This window comes from Odontesthes bonariensis, chromosome 8 (genome assembly GCF_027942865.1).
Source record: "Odontesthes bonariensis isolate fOdoBon6 chromosome 8, fOdoBon6.hap1, whole genome shotgun sequence".
Taxonomy (NCBI): Eukaryota; Metazoa; Chordata; class Actinopteri; order Atheriniformes; family Atherinopsidae; genus Odontesthes; species Odontesthes bonariensis.
The window spans coordinates 27,037,769-27,057,091 of record NC_134513.1 but is presented as its reverse complement, the minus strand read 5'-3'; the positions used below and the strand labels follow the sequence as shown (position 1 = coordinate 27,057,091).

Genomic DNA, 19,323 nt, shown 5'->3' with positions numbered 1-19,323 from the left:
AATGGAGGTTACCAACGGACGGTTCACAAGATTCTTTCTTCGAGGGTGGAACCAAGTATAGTCTGACAGGGAGAAGAGATGCTGAAGATCTCTTTGATTGGGAGTGACGTACTGGCGACCTCTCCTCCCAGAGTTAGCTTAGCAGGTCCAGACCCAGCCGGACGGATGTTCGGCCAGAAGCAGATGACACCAGAGCACAGGAGATGGGACGGGACTGGAGGAGCTGCATTACATTGCTTTTTATTACTTTGGTTGTGTGATAATCCATAATTTATGTATTGTACTTGATACAAAATGGTGATTAACTGATTTGAAGGTGGTGTATTCAGTTTATGTGTATTATCAATCAAAACTGATCACTGATATGTCCATTGCCAATTGTGTCAGTAAACTGTTCGGAGTGCGACCTTGGTAAAATGGTCGGTCGCCAGTGGGGGGGGCCGTAGGTGAATTTTCCCAAGATAAGAACATGAGTTACGAAAGTTACGAAAGTAGCAGCCGGTGGGTTTTTCGCACCTATGCACTGCGAACAGTGGACAACTGTGATGGCAATGTACAACTTGTAGTGTTGTTGAATTCAATATCGTGTAATTTTATTTAATCATTTAATGTGATTCGAGTACACGCATATATATATTCCTTTTCATTTATTCAAAATGGTTCCGTTGATTGATATTGTAGAATTATTAGAATAATTTAGTGTTGATTATGTTAATTAATTCTTAATTAACTATGTGGGATGATTTTCTTTCATTTTAGATTATTTCTTTATTAAATCACTGATAAGTGATTTCAGGGGGGACTATGTGGGAGAAGAATGTCATGACATGCTCATGACTTCTGGCCTAGTTACATCCTGGGCCTTGTTGACTGGTTCATATGAATATTGTTGATAGTTAGAATGAGTGTGTTTATGATAAACGGCGAAAGCTAGGCGCCTCAAGAGAGGGCCACGTACACTTGATAAAACGGTATAAAAAGGGTGTCACAAAATGAGCTCGTCGGACATTTTGTACATTCTGTATGCACATTTGCTGTGACAGTTTGTTCAATAAACTCCCCAATGGACGGCTGACCAACGCGGGATTCGACTCTGATTTCTCCACAACATTTATCAGTTAAATAAACACAAAAAGTGATGAGAAACCATCAGTTTCAGATGCGTTTCAGATCAAATCAGCCTCAGTTTCTATCATGCATTTAGTCGTTACAGAAACATATCTGGCATCTATCTGGGAAAGTCTCCACATCGTCCAACACAGATGTTGATCCTCAATATACCCTCACATTGTCCAGCGCAAAAGTCCAGCCTTTTTGTTTGGTTCTTTTTTTGTCAGGTCTATCCACCCAATCATTTGGCACACGATTTTCATCTTCTGTTGTTAGGATGTTTATACTTTGGGTGTGGCGGTGTGTGAAAACCCTCCCTTTAGAAGAGCTAAAAAACACAGAACATATGCGGCCTTGGCGACTCATTAAAAAGGCACTATTTCTCATTGGGGCCTGTTTGATACTTTGACCCTTTTTATGCTCTTTAAATGGGCAGACCTTCTGCATTTGTGCTGTTTGATTCTTTCAGACCTTTGATACGGGACAGAGGCCTGTAGACCAAAATTATTTTTTTTAAAGTTTAAGAAATCTGAGTTGAAATTGGGATCTTTTTTCAGCGATGCAAAAAATTTCAGTCGGGGGGTTGCCGTGACCCGGATTAGAACCGGGGTTGCTGCGGCCACAACGCAGAGTACTAACCACTATACGATCACGGCCGGTTGTGGGTTTTTGTCGTCTGTGGCTTTGATGTGATCCCAAACAACTTCGTATCCCAAGGATAGCATATGCAGCTCTGCGGCATGTGGCTGGCAGGCATGTTTTTTTTTTGTTTGGAGCAAAATCATTGACAGCAGAGATAAAGAGGAAGACGAGCTTTTCTTACGGTGTGGGGTCAGCCACATGTGTTGCAAGACGACACACTGTGAGGTATCTTTGGGGCGTAAGTGAGCTGGGATACCCAGGGAGTAGAAGGTTTAAAGCGATCCTGTTCTATAGCAGTGGGAGAAGTGAGAGACTAAAACCAGCGTGCCGAGCTAGCCAGGAGTTGAACCTAGAATCTTCTGATCCGTAGTCAGACGCGTTATCCATTGCGCCACTAGCCCTTAGCAAGTTCGATAGAGAGTGGAACAGTCTTTCGTAAAACAGCATATTCCAAAAGCTTTGAAAGGATTGACGGAGTTGGCCAAGAGAGCCTCTGTATACAAAAGCTTGGCACATCCTTCGAGCCGGAATTGAACCGGCGACCTAAGGATAACTGTTGTTGCGCACCTACAGTCCTCCACTCTACCAACTGAGCTATCGAAGGGAGCAAAGCCGACATCCTTTTCATGAATCCTGTATGAATGCATGTAACCAGGCTTAAGATGCGTATCATGGGACACCTGCAGTTCTCTGCTGTACCAAATGAGTTATGGAAGGGAGCCAGGGGCTTGGGCCTGTTTATCAGTTAAATAAACACAAAAAGTGATGAGAAACCATCAGTTTCAGATGCGTTTCAGATCAAATCAGCCCCAGTTTCTATCATGCATTTAGTCCTTACAAAAACATATCTGGCATCTATCTGGGAAAGTCTCCACATCGTCCAACACAGATGTTGATCCTCAATATGCCCTCACATTGTCCAGCGCAGAAGTCCAGCCATTTTTTTTGGTTCTTTTTTTGTCAGGTCTATCCACCCAATCATTTGGCATACGATTTTCATCTTCTGTTGTTAGGATGTTTATACTTTGGGTGTGGCGGTGTGTGAAAACCCTCCCTTTAGAAGAGCTAAAAAACACAGAACATATGCGGCCTTGGCGACTCATTAAAAAGGCACTATTTCTCATTGGGGCCTGTTTGATACTTTGACCCTTTTTATGCTCTTTAAATGGGTAGACCTTCTGCATTTGTGCTGTTTGATTCTTTCAGACCTTTGATACGGGACAGAGGCCTGTAGACCAAAATTATTTTTTTTAAAGTTTAAGAAATCTGAGTTGAAATTGGGATCTTTTTTCAGCTATGCAAAAAACTTCAGTCGGGGGGTTGCCGTGACCCGGATTAGAACCTGGGTTGCTGCCGGAATTGAACCAGCGACCTAAGGATAACTGTTGCTGGGCACCTACAGTCCTCCGCTCTACCAACTGAGCTATCGAAGGGAGCAAAGCCAACATCCTTTTCATGAATCCTGTATGAATGCATGTAACCAGGCTTAAAGGGATAGTTCGCCTCTTTTGACATGAAGCTGTACAACATCCCATACTAGAAATATTATTTATGAACATTTTCTTACCCCCCGCTGCGTCCTGTGAGCTGAGTTACAGCCTCGTTTTGGGGGTGAAGTAAGTAGTCCGGCTAGTTGGCTGGGGCTTCACATATAAAGCGTTTTTCTTCTCAAAAGAATATGCATTCAAAAGAGTAATACATTTCTATCACAAAATCGTATCTTGCGAAAAAGTTACACCTCACAATCTCTTGGCCCTAGGTTGCAGTATCAATGCGCGCTGCCGCCTGGCGACAGCTGCGCCGGTTTCACGGTGTTTACTGCTCGGAAAGTTAACGTAATCATGTCTGACTACGACACTGCTGATGAAGACATCCCTTTTACCACAGAGCTAAAGGGATATCTTTATGAACCAGAATATACAGATGTCGAACTTCCCCAGATGGAGTTAGAACGGGCAGAGAGAGAGAGGAGGGACAGAGAAGTGGTCCCAGCTGAAGTTGGAGCCACAGCAACAGCTGTGAGACACAGGGTGACCGCCGACCAAATGGTGGTGCACTTGTTTGAAGCGCCCAGTAATGCGAGGAGGTGGAAAGACTGTACCACAATATAAAGTATATACAACAAAAAAAAGTTTGTAAATGCTAAAAAAGTATAAATGAGTACACTTGTGTCTTCTTTTTAATTTCTTCCAGCCACTGCTCTTTAGTTAGAGTTTCACCAGAGGGACTTTTGCCAATTTGCCCTCTATATTGGTTGTGTCCTGTTTCAGCCATTCTGAACTGTCCGCATGTTTTGCACGTGTTGTGCAAAACTTTGCGGGTCAGTTTTCGGGGTGCTCTATTAGGGTGAGTGGAGCCTGCTATGGGAGCCGGAGCAGGGGCCGGAGCAGGGGCCAGAGGAGGGACCAAAACAGGAGCCAGAGCAGGAGCCAGAGCAGGAGCCAGAGCAGGGGCCAGAGCAGGGACCAAAACAGGAGCCAGAGCAGGGGCCAGAGGAGGGACCAAAACAGGAGCCAGAGCAGGGGCCAGAGGAGGGACCAAAATAGGAGCCAGAGCAGGAGCATGTGGAGGAGTGGCAGAGAACGTCCAAAAACTCGGTGTCTGTAGAGTAGTGGGGATAACACGAACTTGTGAGGCCACTGGAGCAATTGTCATTACCTGAGGCCTTTTGGGTGGAGCAGGGAGAAGCTGCTGCTGTCCTGGTGGATTTGCATCATCTGTAAATTTTAGCTTTTTTTTTAATTTGGCCTGTCCCACAGTGTTAGGTGGTAAACTGTAAATATGTGTTGGTTCTGAATGTGGTATGGCATAATGGGGACGTATATTGGCGGGGAGAAGTGGGTCAGCAGCTACAGAAAACCGGCTAGGAAGGTTTAGCCCTTGTTGCACCACAGCCGTTTCCTGCCTTTTCACCCTTTGATTATGCCACTGAACCAGGGTGGTGTAGCTCACATCCACCAGCTGCAAGGTAGTCTGCTGCATGATAGCTCTGTTTGCTAAAATGAGCTGCCTGATCTTTTTGTAGTCCTGAAGGATCAGATCCCATCTTGAGAATGTGCCTGTCCCTCTTTTTTTTGGACTACGATGGATCCTGCAGAGGCGAACAAAGATGGGCTCCACTAGGCGGCAGCAGTCTGGCCATTGGGCAGATGGGGCTGTGGTTGTTAAGGCATGACGCTTCACACTTTCCACCCCAGGGGTAAATTCCTGCCTCTTTTTGGGGGACCTAAAGCTCCCAGTGTTCAGTTTGTCTTGGTGCCTTGCAGCAAATACCACCCTCTGCTTGTCAAAGTCCAGCAGGCTCTGCCACAGAGCAACAATGCTGCTCACCTACACAGGGAAATAACACAATTGTACATGAGGACACAGCAATGTTCAAGTGAGCTGAGGAGTGTGCATAGTGCATGTATGCAGCAAGCAACAACACGTTACTGACCTCCTGGTTGCTCAGCGTCAGAGAGGTTTTGTTCCTCAGCTCCACCAGATACTCAGCCAAGCTGTCCACTTTGTCCAGGCCTGGTACGCCTGCCTCATCTAAACCCTAAGACAACACAACCAACAGAACAGATATTAGTTAAAGGACATTTTGTTCAAGTTTTCTTTTATCTATCTACTATTCTACAGTTTACTATATATTTCACACCTCAGACATACGGCCAGCTATGGCAGGCTGGGTGGAGGGAGCAGGCTGGGTGGAGAAAGCAGGATGGGTGGAGGGAGCAGGTTGGGTGGAGGGAGCAGGCTGGGTAGAGGGAGCAGGCTGGGTGGAGCAGGTTGGGTGGAGAAAGCAGGCTGGGTGGAGGGAGAAGGTTGGGTGGAGAAAGCAGGCTGGGTGGAGGGAGCAGGCTGGGTGGAGGCAGCAGGCTGGGTGGAGGGAGCAGGCTGGGTGGAGAAAGCAGGCTGGGTGGAGGGAGCAGACTGGGTGGAGAAAGTAGGTTTGGTGGAAGGAGCAGGCTGGGTGGAGAAAGCAGGCTGAGTGGAGGGAGCAGGTTGGGTGGAGAAAACAGGCTGGGTGGAGGGAGCAGGCTGGGTGGAGGGAGCAGGTTGGGTGGAAGGAGCAGGTTGGGTGGATGGAGCAGGCTGGGTGGAGGGAGCAGGCTGGGTGGAGAAAGCAGGCTGTGTAGAGAAAGCAGGTTGGGTGGAGGAAGCAGGCTGGGTGGAGGGAGCAGGTTGGGTGGAGGGAGCAGGTTGGGTGGAAGGAGCAGGTTGGGTGGATGGAGCAGGCTGAGTGGAGAAAGCAGGCTGTGTAGAGAAAGCAGGTTGGGTGGAGGAAGCAGGCTGGGTGGAGGGAGCAGGTTGGGTGGAGAAAGCAGGCTGTGTAGAGAAAACAGGTTGGGTGGAGGAAGCAGGCTGGGTGGAGGGAGCAGGTTGGGTGGAGAAAGCAGGTTGGGTGGAGGGAGCATGTTGGGTGGAGAAAGCAGGCTGGGTGGAGGCAGCAGGCTGGGTGGAGGGAGCAGGCTGGGTGGAGAAAGCAGGCTGGGTGGAGAAAGCAGGTTGGGTGGAGAAAGCAGGCTGGGTGGAGAGAGCAGGCTGGGTGGAGGGAGAAGGTTGGGTGGAGAAAGCAGGCTGGGTGGAGGGAGCAGGTTGGGTGGAGAAAGCAGGTTGGGTGGAGGGAGCATGTTGGGTGGAGAAAGCAGGCTGGGTGGAGGCAGCAGGCTGGGTGGAGGGAGCAGGCTGGGTGGAGAAAGCAGGCTGGGTGGAGAAAGCAGGTTGGGTGGAGAAAGCAGGCTGGGTGGAGAGAGCAGGCTGGGTGGAGGGAGAAGGTTGGGTGGAGAAAGCAGGCTGGGTGGAGGGAGCAGGTTGGGTGGAGAAAGCAGGCTGGGTGGAGGGAGCAGGCTGGGTGGAGAAAGCAGGCTGGGTGGAGGGAGCAGGTTGGGTGGAAGGAGCAGGTTCGGTGGATGGAGCAGGCTGAGTGGATGGAGCAGGTTGGATGGAGAAAGCAGGCTGTGTAGAGAAAGCAGGTTGGGTGGAGGAAGCAGGCTGGGTGGAGGGAGCAGGTTGGGTGGAGAAAGCAGGCTGTGTGAAGGGAGCAGGTTGGGTTGAGGGAGCAGGCTGGGTGGAGAAAGCAGGATGGGTGGAGGGAGCAGGTTGGGTGGAGAAAGCAGGCTGGGTGGATGGGGCAGGTTGGGTGGAGGGAGCAGGCTGGGTGGAGGGAGCAGGTTGGGTGGAGAAAGCAGCCTGGGTTGATGGGGCAGGTTGGGTGGAGGGAGCAGGCTGGGTGGAGAAAGCAGGCTGGGTGGAGGGAGCAGGTTGGGTGGAGGGAGCAGGCTGGGTGGAGAAAACAGGCTGAGTGGAGGGAGCAGGCTGGGTGGAAGGAGCAGGCTGGGTGGAGAAAGCAGGCTGGGTGGAGGGAGCAGGTTGGGTGGAGGGAGCAGGTTGGGTGGAGAAAGCAGGCTGGGTGGAGGGAGCAGGTTGGGTGGAGAAAGCAGGCTGTGTGAAGGGAGCAGGCTGGGTGGAGGCAGCAGTTTGGATGGAGGGAGCAGGCTGGGTGGAGGGAGCAGGTTGGGTGGAGAAAGCAGGCTGGGTGGATGGGGCAGTTTGGGTGGAGGGAGCAGGCTGGGTGGAGAAAACAGGCTGAGTGGAGGGAGCAGGCTGGATGGAAGGAGCAGGCTGGGTGGAGGGAGCAGGCTGGGTGGAGGGAGCAGGCTGGGTGGAGAAAGCAGGTTGGGTGGAGGGAGCAGGCTGGGTGGAGGGAGCAGGCTGGGTGGAAGGAGCAGGCTGGGTGGAGGGAGCAGGCTGGGTGGAGGCAGCAGGCTGGATGGAGGGAGCAGGTTGGGTGGAGAGAGCAGGCTGGGTGGAGGCAGCAGGCTGGGTGGAGGGAGCAGGCTGGATGGAGGGAGCAGGCTGGGTGGAGGGAGCAGGCTGGGTGGAGGCAGCAGGCTGGATGGAGGGAGCAGGCTGGGTGGAGAAAGCAGGCTGGGTGGAGGCAGCAGGCTGGGTGGAGGGAGCAGGCTGGATGGAGGCAGCAGGCTGGATGGAGGGAGCAGGCTGGGTGGAGGCAGCAGGCTGGGTGGAGGGAGCAGGCTGGGTGGAAGGGGGCAGGCTGGATGGAGGGAGCAGGCTGGGTGGAGGCAGCAGGTTGGGTGGAGGGAGCAGGCTGGGTGGAGGCAGCAGGTTGGGTGGAGGGAGCAGGTTGGGTGGAGGGAGCAGGCTGGGTGGAGGGAGCAGGTTGGGTGGAGGCAGCAGGCTGGGTGGAGGCAGCAGGCTGGGTGGAGGGAGCAGGCTGGGTGGAGGCTTGGAGCTGTGAGGTTGCAGAGGAAAGCGTCTCACCTTGAAGTCCTGACACCAGTAAGTCCAGAGCATCTTCATCATGAAGCCTTCATCTTCGTCTCCTTCACTCGCGGCCACATCTTCCAGAAGCCCGTCAGTCTCTTCCGAGTCAGGCTGTGCTTTCAGAGGCTCGCCCGTTTGACTTAACAGGCAGTCAACAGCCAGCAGCTCACCTACGGAAACATAACAAACACACACAGATAGGAAAACACTTCTTTACTCTTCATACATATTAGTGACTCAGTCATACAAACAGTTTTTTTACCTTCACAGATATAATTTTGAAATACCTGTGTATTTTGCTGGAGGTGTGAAGTTGGGGACGTATTCTCGGCCGAGCACCTTCAGGCTGTTGTTGTTGATGCATCGTGTCGTGTCTCCAGCATATGTGAGAAGACACGACGGCTTGCCGCTCACTGCTGCAGCGCCCCGATCCTGATTCCACCTGTTAAGGCCTTCCAGGAGGTAGAGCTGGAAAATCAGCAGATTTGCACTGGTTCCTGAAAAAAAACAAGCAAAAAAACAAAACAACATATTTATGCCTTAGAAAAATTGCTTGTTGATCCAGTTTTGATATCAAATCCAGCTAAGAGGTGTAATCATGTAGAGAGGGACTTACCAGGAATAAAGCTGTTCAAATGGCAGTGAAATGACTCCAGAGATGTTGATCCTCGGGCACAGCGGCAGCTGCTGAGCTTGATGCCGCTCTTGTTGCGTACGACCTGTCTAAGAACGTTTGATGAATGCCGATTTTTTTGTACATGGGCACATTCTAAATTTCACTCATACGACAGGATTTGGAAGGGATTCTACGCACTAATGATGAATGAGGGCCCTGTTGTCTGGACTAGAGGTCAAACAATCAACTCACAAGTTTCTTCATCTGGCTTTCATCCTCATTTTGAAAGTTTATGGAAAGTTGCAAAAGAGGTAGTTTCACGTGGGATAAACTTGACTGAATTGTCCCATGTCAGTCTATGTCAAGAGAAGGAGAGTCTGCAAAGGTGCTTTTGTCACACAGCGTATTCTATTATGTTAGCGTGATGAACTTCCTATCCTTTGTCATGGGTCTTGGCCAGGGTGCAACTTGCTTTTCTAAAAGAGACATGGTTCGAAGTCCCATAAGTTGCGTTTGACACCTTCCACCCTTTGGAGTGACTGAGCTTCCGAGTAGAGGCCTGCGCGGGACTGTAAATTCTGTAAAAGTCCCGCGCCCGCCCGCTCCCGCATTGTGCACTCCCGCTCCCGCAAAAAGATAGAATTTTTAGTCCCGCTCCCGCCCGCACCTGTCATATTTTGTCCCGCTCCCGCCCGCAATTCCTGCATGATTCAGACATTTGCGTTACTTCTCACGGAAGTTCTTGTCATTGGCTTGAGGAAAGAAACATGATCTTATATCTGCGCACACCACTGTCCGATCCTTCACGTGGGGCACATAGTGCAGGAGCGCATTAGATGGCACAAGCAGCTGAGGCTTTACAGCAATAAGCCTACCTACCAAAATCTACCGTGAATATTAAGAATAATACATTGTACATATGTTATATGCCACTCCTCACATTTCCATTCTTGGAAGTAAAAGTATATATTTTTAGTTAATATGATTTTAAACACAGCGTGATGGAGCCCCGCCCCCTACTTTGAGTGGATTGGAGCATAAATATCTAAGCCTACAGCTCGCGTTACATTGATTTCAATGCAAACAAGTGGAATGAAAACAATATGTGTTATTAATTACCCTACCTTTTCTAAACCCAGAATGTTGAAAATCTAACATGTAATCCAATTATTATTTAAGTAGGTTGCCCTGCCCCTCGTCGCTGCAATGCGCATCTCCTGAATAAAAGGAGAGTTTACACAGTCAGGAAAGCAATGGTGTCAGGATGGCCGAGCGGTCTAAGGCGCCAGACTCAAGGCTTCATTCCTTCCTTAGCACAGGGACTTCTGGTCTCCAAAAGGAGGTGTGGGTTCAAATCCCACTCCTGACACTAATTTCTTGCTTAAATATTACTTGCTTATTAGAAGACCATGAAGAAAGCCATGTCAGGCCATGGTGAAAAAGGGCATTTATCTCTGAAGACGGGCCTTCAGTTCCTTCCATTAACATACACAATTCTGATGTGCAATGAGGCAGTTCTCCTGCTACATTAAGCTCTTTTCCACTCGTACTTACTCACAACCACCTCAATGTGGGTGGGGTCGTTATAGCAAGGAGGTCCAAAAGTCCTGTGATGTCAGTTTTATGTGACAAAACATGACACAACAATTTAGGACATCAAGGCGAAGGTATACCTGCTACTTGGTCTGTGTCTTTGCGTCTAGTAATCCACCTCGTTGATGATCACAGAATACATCAAATCCAACTGTTGCTGTTGCCGGGTTCTTGTTAAGGAGTGGCTTTCATGACTCATCCAGTGACATCACTCCCTGGCCAATCAGTTGCCTGCAGTCTGTAAATGTCACATTTTCAGCTGGACTCAACTCGACCCCGACCGAGTAGGTGCTAAAAATGTTGCACCTTGTGCCAGGTGGTATTACCTCTTGGAAAACCCTAACAGCTGAGTGGGATCCAGTCGAGTGGAGTAGGTAGAGGTTGAAAAGGGAGGAATGTGTTCCGATGTCATTCGAAATCTCTGAAAGTTGACTTTGGCTTTTTTTAATCTCTTCTTTTTTTTCGGAAGGCATGTTTTATAACGTGTGGATAGCCAGGCTAGCTCAGTCGGTAGAGCATGAGACTCTTAATCTCAGGGTCGTGGGTTCGAGCCCCACGTTGGGCGTAGCAGTTTTAATAATCAACAGATGTTTGATCCAGCACTTAAAGTCAAAGTTCAGCTCTGTTACCACCATCACAGCGTCCTCAGTGGTGCCTCTTTAAATGATTACAAACGTCCTGAAATGCACAATATGAATCAAAAACATTCAAACTTGCGTAAGAGCATTACATTTACCTTTCTTTGGGCTCATGTCATTTCTGTATTCCCTGTTTGCTCAAGTATGATCATTCACTTTAAAACAAAATAAGGAAAATCTGAATAACAACCCATGGCCTCTGGCCCTCTCCTGCTTTCATTACTCATCCAGTGACATCACTCCCTGGCCAATCAGTGGCCTGCAGTCTGTAGACGTCACATTTTCGGCTGGACTCAACTCGAATCCCTGCCGTGTAGGTGCTAAAAATCTAGCTGCTACCAGCTGTTACTACCTCATAGAAAACCCTAAAACCTGAGTCGAATATAGTAAAGTGGAGTAGCGTTTTGCATTTTGGTTCACGTTTGTCATATTTTACACAGTCAGGGAAGCAATGGTGTCAGGATGGCCTTGTCCGTTAGGCCACATGGTCTCACCTGAGTCATCTGGCTGGTACAGGGGTGGTCTGCTGCCAAGTGTGAAACAGCCAGGAATAAAATTGTGCCTCCAAGTCTGAGGCTCTGATCCTCAGTTGGAAAAGGGTTGAGGGCCCTCTTCTTGCTTAGAACCAGTTGCTGCCTCAAGTGGAAGAGTTTAGGGATCAGACCATTTTGATCACGACTGGAGGATCTCGTTCTACCAGTCGATCTTCCTTCCAACGCTCACCTCTGGTCACTCCTTATGAGTGGTGACTAAATGAATGAGATTGCGAATGCATAAGGGCTGAAATCATCTTCCACTCTGTGGTGATTAGGCTCACCCTCTTGGATCAGGGTGATAGGCGTAGTCATCTGGAATACGCTGAGAATACAGTCTCTGCCGCTCTTCTTTGAATGAAGCCAGATCATGCGGTATGGGCATCTGGTCAGAATATCATGTAGATTCCCCCCAGGGGAGATATTTTGGATCAGTTGCACGGTGAGGAGGCCTGAGGGAAGGTCCAGGACTCACAAGAAATAAACCATGCTGGTCTTGCATTGGTATTTCTGTGTTTCCACCCAAGAAGAGGTGTAGATTATGTCCTGTGAGAATCGGGGCAAGGGATGTCTGCTCACATTGCTTCCCCTGTGATCCGTTCCAGGACAAGAAGCATCAAATATATTGATATATCTTTAAAAGTCATGTGTTACGGAAGGGCGCCTACACATGTGCTGTTGTTGCTGATATTCGTGGCCAGTATGGGGATTGAACCCATGACCTTGGTGTTATTAGCACCACGCTCTGACCAGCTGAGCTAACCGGCCTGACTTTGAGTTGCCCTATGAGCAAATTTTTGCGAGAATAAGTGCTCTCAGTGTTTTCTCTGTTACCTATTTAAGTCACACAAACATTCTATACAGCTTGCCTTTGGTATTGCGGATTTGGATGTTATCAGCAGGTGAGATGAAAGACTTTTAGTTCTTCAAAAAATTGCTTTCAAAGCAATTATTTTATCATTTGTTATATGCTACAATGACTCGACGTGATAGAACTTACTCATTCAAGTCTCTCATCTTTTTTTCATAGCTTTAGCGTAGGCAGTATGGGGAAGCCAAGATCATTGCGCAACATCAGCTTAACTTTGGATTTTTTTACCAGTAACAGACTGGTAAAATCCTCCGACTTTAATGGCATGCCATTCAGAGGATTTCTGACACGGAGTACAACTAGCAAAGTACTTACCAGCTTTCACCATGTGTTTATTTGGTTAGTACTCAGTACAGTGCTCTTGATTTCTGTACATATATGACAGCATACAACTAAACACTACAACCACGAAGGGACTCGAACCCTCAATCTTCTGATCCGAAGTCAGACGCCTTGTCCGTTAGGCCACATGGTCTCACCTGAGTCATCCGGCCGGTACAGGGGTGGTCTGCTGCCAAGTGTGAAACAGCCAGGAATAAAATTGTGCCTCCAAGTCTGAGGCTCTGATCCTCAGTTGGAAAAGGGTTGAGGGCCCTCTTCTTGCTTAGATCCAGTTGCTGCCTCAAGTGGAAGAGTTTAGGGATCAGACCATTTTGACCACGACTGGAGGATCTCGTTCTACCAGTCGATCTTCCTTCCAACGCTCACCTCTGGTCACTCCTTATGAGTGGTGACTAAATGAATGAGATTGCGAATGCATAAGGGCTGAAATCATCTTCCACTCTGTGGTGATTAGGCTCACCCTCTTGGATCAGGGTGATAGGCGTAGTCATCTGGAATACGCTGAGAATACAGTCTCTGCCGCTCTTCTTTGAATGAAGCCAGATCATGCGGTATGGGCATCTGGTCAGAATATCATGTAGATTCCCCCCAGGGGAGATATTTTGGATCAGTTGCACGGTGAGGAGGCCTGAGGGAAGGTCCAGGACTCACAAGAAATAAACCATGCTGGTCTTGCATTGGTATTTCTGTGTGTCCACCCGAGAAGAGGTGTAGATTATGTCCTGTGAGAATCGGGGCAAGGGATGTCTGCTCACATTGCTTCCCCTGTGATCCGTTCCAGGACAAGAAGCATCAAATATATTGATATATCTTTAAAAGTCATGTGTTTTGGAAGGGTGCCTACACATGTGCTGTTGTTGCTGATATTCGTGGCCAGTATGGGGATTGAACCCATGACCTTGGTGTTATTAGCACCACGCTCTGTCCAGCTGAGCTAACCGGCCTGACTTTGAGTTGCCCTATGAGCAAATTTTTGCGAGAATAAGTGCTCTCAGTGTTTTCTCTGTTACCTATTTAAGTCACACAAACATTCTATACAGCTTGCCTTTGGTATTGCGGATTTGGATGTTATCAGCAGGTGAGATGAAAGACTTTTAGTTCTTCAAAAAATTGCTTTCAAAGCAATTATTTTATCATTTGTTATATGCTACAATGACTCGACGTGATAGAACTTACTCATTCAAGTCTCTCATCTTTTTTTATAGCTTGAGTGTAGGCAGTATGGGGAAGCCAAGATCATTGCGCAACATCAGCTTAACTTTGGATTTTTTTTACCAGTAACAGACTGGTAAAATCCTCTGACTTTAATGGCATGCCATTCAGAGGATTTCTGACACGGAGTACAACCAGCAAAGTACTTACCAGCTTTCACCATGTGTTTATTTGGTTAGTACTCAGTACAGTGCTCTTGATTTCTGTACATATATGACAGCATACAACTAAACAAGACAACCACGAAGGGACTCGAACCCTCAATCTTCTAATCCCAAGTCAGACGCCTTGTCCGTTAGGCCACATGGTCTCACCTGAGTCATCCGGCCGGTACAGGGGTGGTCTGCTGCCAAGTGTGAAACAGCCAGGAATAAAATTGTGCCTCCAAGTCTGAGGCTCTGATCCTCAGTTGGAAAAGGGTCGAGGGCCCTCTTCTTGCTTAGAACCAGTTGCTGCCTCAAGTGGAAGAGTTTAGGGATCAGTCCATTTTGACCACGACTGGAGGATCTCGTTCTACCAGTCGATCTTCCTTCCAACGCTCACCTCTGGTCACTCCTTATGAGTGGTGACTAAATGAATGAGATTGCGAATGCATAAGGGCTGAAATCATCTTCCACTCTGTGGTGATTAGGCTCACCCTCTTGGATCAGGGTGATAGGCGTAGTCATCTGGAATACGCTGAGAATACAGTCTCTGCCGCTCTTCTTTGAATGAAGCCAGATCAGGCGGTATGGGCATCTGGTCAGAATATCATGTAGATTCCCCCCAGGGGAGATATTTTGGATCAGTTGCACGGTGAGGAGGCCTGAGGGAAGGTCCCGGACTCACAAGAAATAAACCATGCTGGTCTTGCATTGGTATTTCTGTGTGTCCACCCGAGAAGAGGTGTAGATTATGTCCTGTGAGAAGCGGGGCAAGGGATGTCTGCTCACATTGCTTCCCCTGTGATCCGTTCCAGGACAAGCAGCATCAAATATATTGATATATCTTTAAAAGTCATGTGTTATGGAAGGGCGCCTACACATGTGCTGTTGTTGCTGATATTCGTGGCCAGTATGGGGATTGAACCCATGACCTTGGCGTTATTAGCACCACGCTCTGTCCAGCTGAGCTAACCGGCCTGATTTTGAGCTGCCCTATGAGCAAATTTTTGCGAGAATAAGTGCCCTCAGTGTTTTCTCTGTTACCTATTTAAGTCACACAAACATTCTATACAGCTTGCCTTTGGTATTGCGGATTTGGATGTTATCAGCAGGTGAGTTGAAAGACTTTTAGTTCTTCAAAAAATGCTTTCAATGAAATTATTTTATCATTTGTTATATGCTACAATGACTCGACGTGATAGAACTTACTCATTCAAGTCTCTCATCTTTTTCTTATAGCTTGAGTGTAGGCAGTATGGGGAAGCCAAGATCATTGCGCAACATCAGCTTAACTTTGGATTTTTTTACCAGTAACAGACTGGTAAAATCCTCCGACTTTAATGGCATGCCATTCAGAGGATTTCTGACACGGAGTACAACTAGCAAAGTACTTACCAGCTTTCACCATGTGTTTATTTGGTTAGTACTCAGTATAGTGCTCTTGATTTCTGTACATATATGACAGCATACAACTAAACAAGACAACCACGAAGGGACTCGAACCCTCAATCTTCTGATCCGAAGTCAGACGCCTTGTCCGTTAGGCCACATGGTCTCACCTGAGTCATCCGGCCGGTACAGGGGTGGTCTGCCGCCAAGTGTGAAACAGCCAGGAATAAAATTGTGCCTCCAAGTCTGAGGCTCTGATCCTCAGTTGGAAAAGGGTAGAGGGCCCTCTTCTTGCTTAGAACCAGTTGCTGCCTCAAGTGGAAGAGTTTAGGGATCAGACCATTTTGACCACGACTGGAGGATCTCGTTCTACCAGTCGATCTTCCTTCCAACGCTCATCTCTGGTCACTCCTTATGAGTGGTGACTAAATGAATGAGATTGCGAATGCATAAGGGCTGAAATCATCTTCCACTCTGTGGTGATTAGGCTCACCCTCTTGGATCAGGGTGATAGGCGTAGTCATCTGGAATACGCTGAGAATACAGTCTCTGCCGCTCTTCTTTGAATGAAGCCAGATCAGGCGGTATGGGCATCTGGTCAGAATATCATGTAGATTCCCCCCAGGGGAGATATTTTGGATCAGTTGCACGGTGAGGAGGCCTGAGGGAAGGTCCCGGACTCACAAGAAATAAACCATGCTGGTCGTGCATTGGTATTTCTGTGTGTCCACCCGATAAGAGGTGTAGATTATGTCCTGTGAGAATCGGGGCAAGGGATGTCTGCTCACATTGCTTCCCCTGTGATCCGTTCCAGGACAAGCAGCATCAAATATATTGATATATCTTTAAAAGTCATGTGTTATGGAAGGGCACCTACACATGTGCTGTTGTTGCTGATATTCGTGGCCAGTATGGGGATTGAACCCATGACCTTGGCGTTATTAGCACCACGCTCTGACCAGCTGAGCTAACCGGCCTGATTTTGAGTTGCCCTATGAGCAAATTTTTGCGAGAATAAGTGCCCTCAGTGTTTTCTCTGTTACCTATTTAAGTCACACAAACATTCTATACAGCTTGCCTTTGGTATTGCGGATTTGGATGTTATCAGCAGGTGAGTTGAAAGACTTTTAGTTCTTCAAAAAATGCTTTCAAAGCAATTATTTTATCATTTGTTATATGCTACAATGACTCGACGTGATAGAAATTACTCATTCAAGTCTCTCATCTTTTTTTATAGCTTGAGTGTAGGCAGTATGGGGAAGCCAAGATCATTCCGCAACATCAGCTTAACTTTGGATTTTTTTACCAGTAACAGTCTGGTAAAGTCCTCTGACTTTAATGGCATGCCATTCAGAGGATTTCTGACACGGAGTACAACCAGCAAAGTACTTACCAGCTTTCACCATGTGTTTATTTGGTTAGTACTCAGTACAGTGCTCTTGATTTCTGTACATATATGACAGCATACAACTAAACAAGACAACCACGAAGGGACTCAAACCCTCAATCTTCTGATCCCAAGTCAGACGCCTTGTCCGTTAGGCCACATGGTCTCTCCTGAGTCATCCGGCCGGTACAGGGGTGGTCTGCCGCCAAGTGTGAAACAGCCAGGAATAAAATTGTGCCTCCAAGTCTGAGGCTCTGATCCTCAGTTGGAAAAGGGTAGAGGGCCCTCTTCTTGCTTAGAACCAGTTGCTGCCTCAAGTGGAAGAGTTTAGGGATCAGACCATTTTGACCACGACTGGAGGATCTCGTTCTACCAGTCGATCTTCCTTCCAACGCTCACCTCTGGTCACTCCTTATGAGTGGTGACTAAATGAATGAGATTGCGAATGCATAAGGGCTGAAATCATCTTCCACTCTGTGGTGATTAGGCTCACCCTCTTGGATCAGGGTGATAAGCGTAGTCATCTGGAATACGCTGAGAATACAGTCTCTGCCGCTCTTCTTTGAATGAAGCCAGATCAGGTGGTATGGGCATCTGGTCAGAATATCATGTAGATTCCCCCCAGGGGAGATATTTTGGATCAGTTGCACGGTGAGGAGGCCTGAGGGAAGGTCCCGGACTCACAAGAAATAAACCATGCTGGTCTTGCATTGGTATTTCTGTGTGTCCACCCGAGAAGAGGTGTAGATTATGTCCTGTGAGAAGCGGGGCAAGGGATGTCTGCTCACATTGCTTCCCCTGTGATCCGTTCCAGGACAAGCAGCATCAAATATATTGATATATCTTTAAAAGTCATGTGTTATTGAAGGGCGCCTACACATGTGCTGTTGTTGCTGATATTCGTAGACAGTATGGGGATTGAACCCACGACCTTGGCATTATTAACCGGCCTGATTTTGAGCTGCCCTATGAGCAAATTTTTGCGAGAATAAGTGCCCTCAGTGTTTTCTCTGTTACCTATTTAAGTCACACAAACATTCTATACAGCTTGCCTTCTGTATTGCGGATTTGGATGTTATCAGCAGGTGAGTTGAAAGACTTTTAGTTCTTCAAAAAATGCTTTCAAAGCAATTATTTTATCATTTGTTATATGCTACAATGACTCGACGTGATCGAAATTACTCATTCAAGTCTCTCATCTTTTTTTATAGCTTGAGTGTAGGCAGTATGGGGAAGCCAAGATCATTCCGCAACATCAGCTTAACTTTGGATTTTTTTACCAGTAACAGTCTGGTAAAGTCCTCCGACTTTAATGGCATGCCATTCAGAGGATTTCTGACACGGAGTACAACCAGCAAAGTACTTACCAGCTTTCACCATGTGTTTATTTGGTTAGTACTCAGTACAGTGCTCTTGATTTCTGTACATATATGACAGCATACAACTAAACAAGACAACCACGAAGGGACTCAAACCCTCAATCTTCTGATCCCAAGTCAGACGCCTTGTCCGTTAGGCCACATGGTCTCACCTGAGTCATCCGGCCGGTACAGGGGTGGTCTGCTGCCAAGTGTGAAACAGCCAGGAATAAAATTGTGCCTCCAAGTCTGAGGCTCTGATCCTCAGTTGGAAAAGGGTAGAGGGCCCTCTTCTTGCTTAGAACCAGTTGCTGCCTCAAGTGGAAGAGTTTAGGGATCAGACCATTTTGACCACGACTGGAGGATCTCGTTCTACCAGTCGATCTTCCTTCCAACGCTCACCTCTGGTCACTCCTTATGAGTGGTGACTAAATGAATGAGATTGCGAATGCATAAGGGCTGAAATCATCTTCCACTCTGTGGTGATTAGGCTCACCCTCTTGGATCAGGGTGATAGGCGTAGTCATCTGGAATACGCTGAGAATACAGTCTCTGCCGCTCTTCTTTGAATGAAGCCAGATCAGGCGGTATGGGCATCTGGTCAGAATATCATGTAGATTCCCCCCAGGGGAGATATTTTGGATCAGTTGCACGGTGAGGAGGCCTGAGGGAAGGTCCAGGACTCACAAGAAATAAACCATGCTGGTCTTGCATTGGTATTTCTGTGTGTCCACCCGAGAAGAGGTGTAGATTATGTCCTGTGAGAAGCGGGGCAAGGGATGTCTGCTCACATTGCTTCCCCTGTGATCCGTTCCAGGACAAGCAGCATCAAATATATTGATATATCTTTAAAAGGCATGTGTTATTGAATGGCGCCTACACATGTGCTGTTGTTGCTGATATTCGTGGCCAGTATGGGGATTGAACCCATGACCTTGGCGTTATTAGCACCACGCTCTGACCAGCTGAGCTAACCGGCCTGATTTTGAGCTGCCCTATGAGCATATTTTTGCGAGAATAAGTGCCCTCAGTGTTTTCTCTGTTACCTATTTAAGTCACACAAACATTCTATACAGCTTGCCTTTGGTATTGCGGATTTGGATGTTATCAGCAGGTGAGTTGAAAGACTTTTAGTTCTTCAAAAAATGCTTTCAATGAAATTATTTTATCATTTGTTATATGCTACAATGACTCGACGTGATAGAACTTACTCATT

General features: G+C 47.6%; 12 non-coding genes across 12 annotated transcripts; 2 read left to right on the top strand and 10 right to left on the bottom strand.

Annotated features, from left to right (window-relative positions):
• Positions 1-2,080: 2,080 nt before the first annotated feature.
• Positions 2,081-2,153, bottom strand: trnar-acg (transfer RNA arginine (anticodon ACG)). Its single transcript has one exon. It is a non-coding gene; the product is annotated as a tRNA-Arg (tRNA).
• Positions 2,154-2,267: 114 nt separating this feature from the next.
• trnay-gua (transfer RNA tyrosine (anticodon GUA)) lies at positions 2,268-2,356 on the bottom strand. The gene is given in 2 exon segments: positions 2,268-2,303; positions 2,320-2,356. It is a non-coding gene; the product is annotated as a tRNA-Tyr (tRNA).
• Positions 2,357-9,899: 7,543 nt separating this feature from the next.
• On the top strand, positions 9,900-10,010 carry trnal-caa (transfer RNA leucine (anticodon CAA)). The gene is made up of 2 exons: positions 9,900-9,937; positions 9,965-10,010. It is a non-coding gene; the product is annotated as a tRNA-Leu (tRNA).
• Positions 10,011-10,726: 716 nt separating this feature from the next.
• On the top strand, positions 10,727-10,799 carry trnak-cuu (transfer RNA lysine (anticodon CUU)). Its single transcript has one exon. It is a non-coding gene; the product is annotated as a tRNA-Lys (tRNA).
• A 1,300-nt stretch (positions 10,800-12,099) lies between these two features.
• On the bottom strand, positions 12,100-12,173 carry trnai-aau (transfer RNA isoleucine (anticodon AAU)). The gene has a single exon. It is a non-coding gene; the product is annotated as a tRNA-Ile (tRNA).
• Positions 12,174-12,678: 505 nt separating this feature from the next.
• trnar-ucg (transfer RNA arginine (anticodon UCG)) lies at positions 12,679-12,751 on the bottom strand. The gene has a single exon. It is a non-coding gene; the product is annotated as a tRNA-Arg (tRNA).
• Positions 12,752-13,488: 737 nt separating this feature from the next.
• On the bottom strand, positions 13,489-13,562 carry trnai-aau (transfer RNA isoleucine (anticodon AAU)). The gene has a single exon. It is a non-coding gene; the product is annotated as a tRNA-Ile (tRNA).
• Positions 13,563-14,067: 505 nt separating this feature from the next.
• trnap-ugg (transfer RNA proline (anticodon UGG)) lies at positions 14,068-14,140 on the bottom strand. Its single transcript has one exon. It is a non-coding gene; the product is annotated as a tRNA-Pro (tRNA).
• A 737-nt stretch (positions 14,141-14,877) lies between these two features.
• trnai-aau (transfer RNA isoleucine (anticodon AAU)) lies at positions 14,878-14,951 on the bottom strand. Its single transcript has one exon. It is a non-coding gene; the product is annotated as a tRNA-Ile (tRNA).
• Positions 14,952-15,455: 504 nt separating this feature from the next.
• On the bottom strand, positions 15,456-15,528 carry trnar-ucg (transfer RNA arginine (anticodon UCG)). Its single transcript has one exon. It is a non-coding gene; the product is annotated as a tRNA-Arg (tRNA).
• Positions 15,529-16,265: 737 nt separating this feature from the next.
• On the bottom strand, positions 16,266-16,339 carry trnai-aau (transfer RNA isoleucine (anticodon AAU)). The gene has a single exon. It is a non-coding gene; the product is annotated as a tRNA-Ile (tRNA).
• A 2,674-nt stretch (positions 16,340-19,013) lies between these two features.
• On the bottom strand, positions 19,014-19,087 carry trnai-aau (transfer RNA isoleucine (anticodon AAU)). The gene has a single exon. It is a non-coding gene; the product is annotated as a tRNA-Ile (tRNA).
• Between the last annotated feature and the right edge of the window lie 236 nt (positions 19,088-19,323).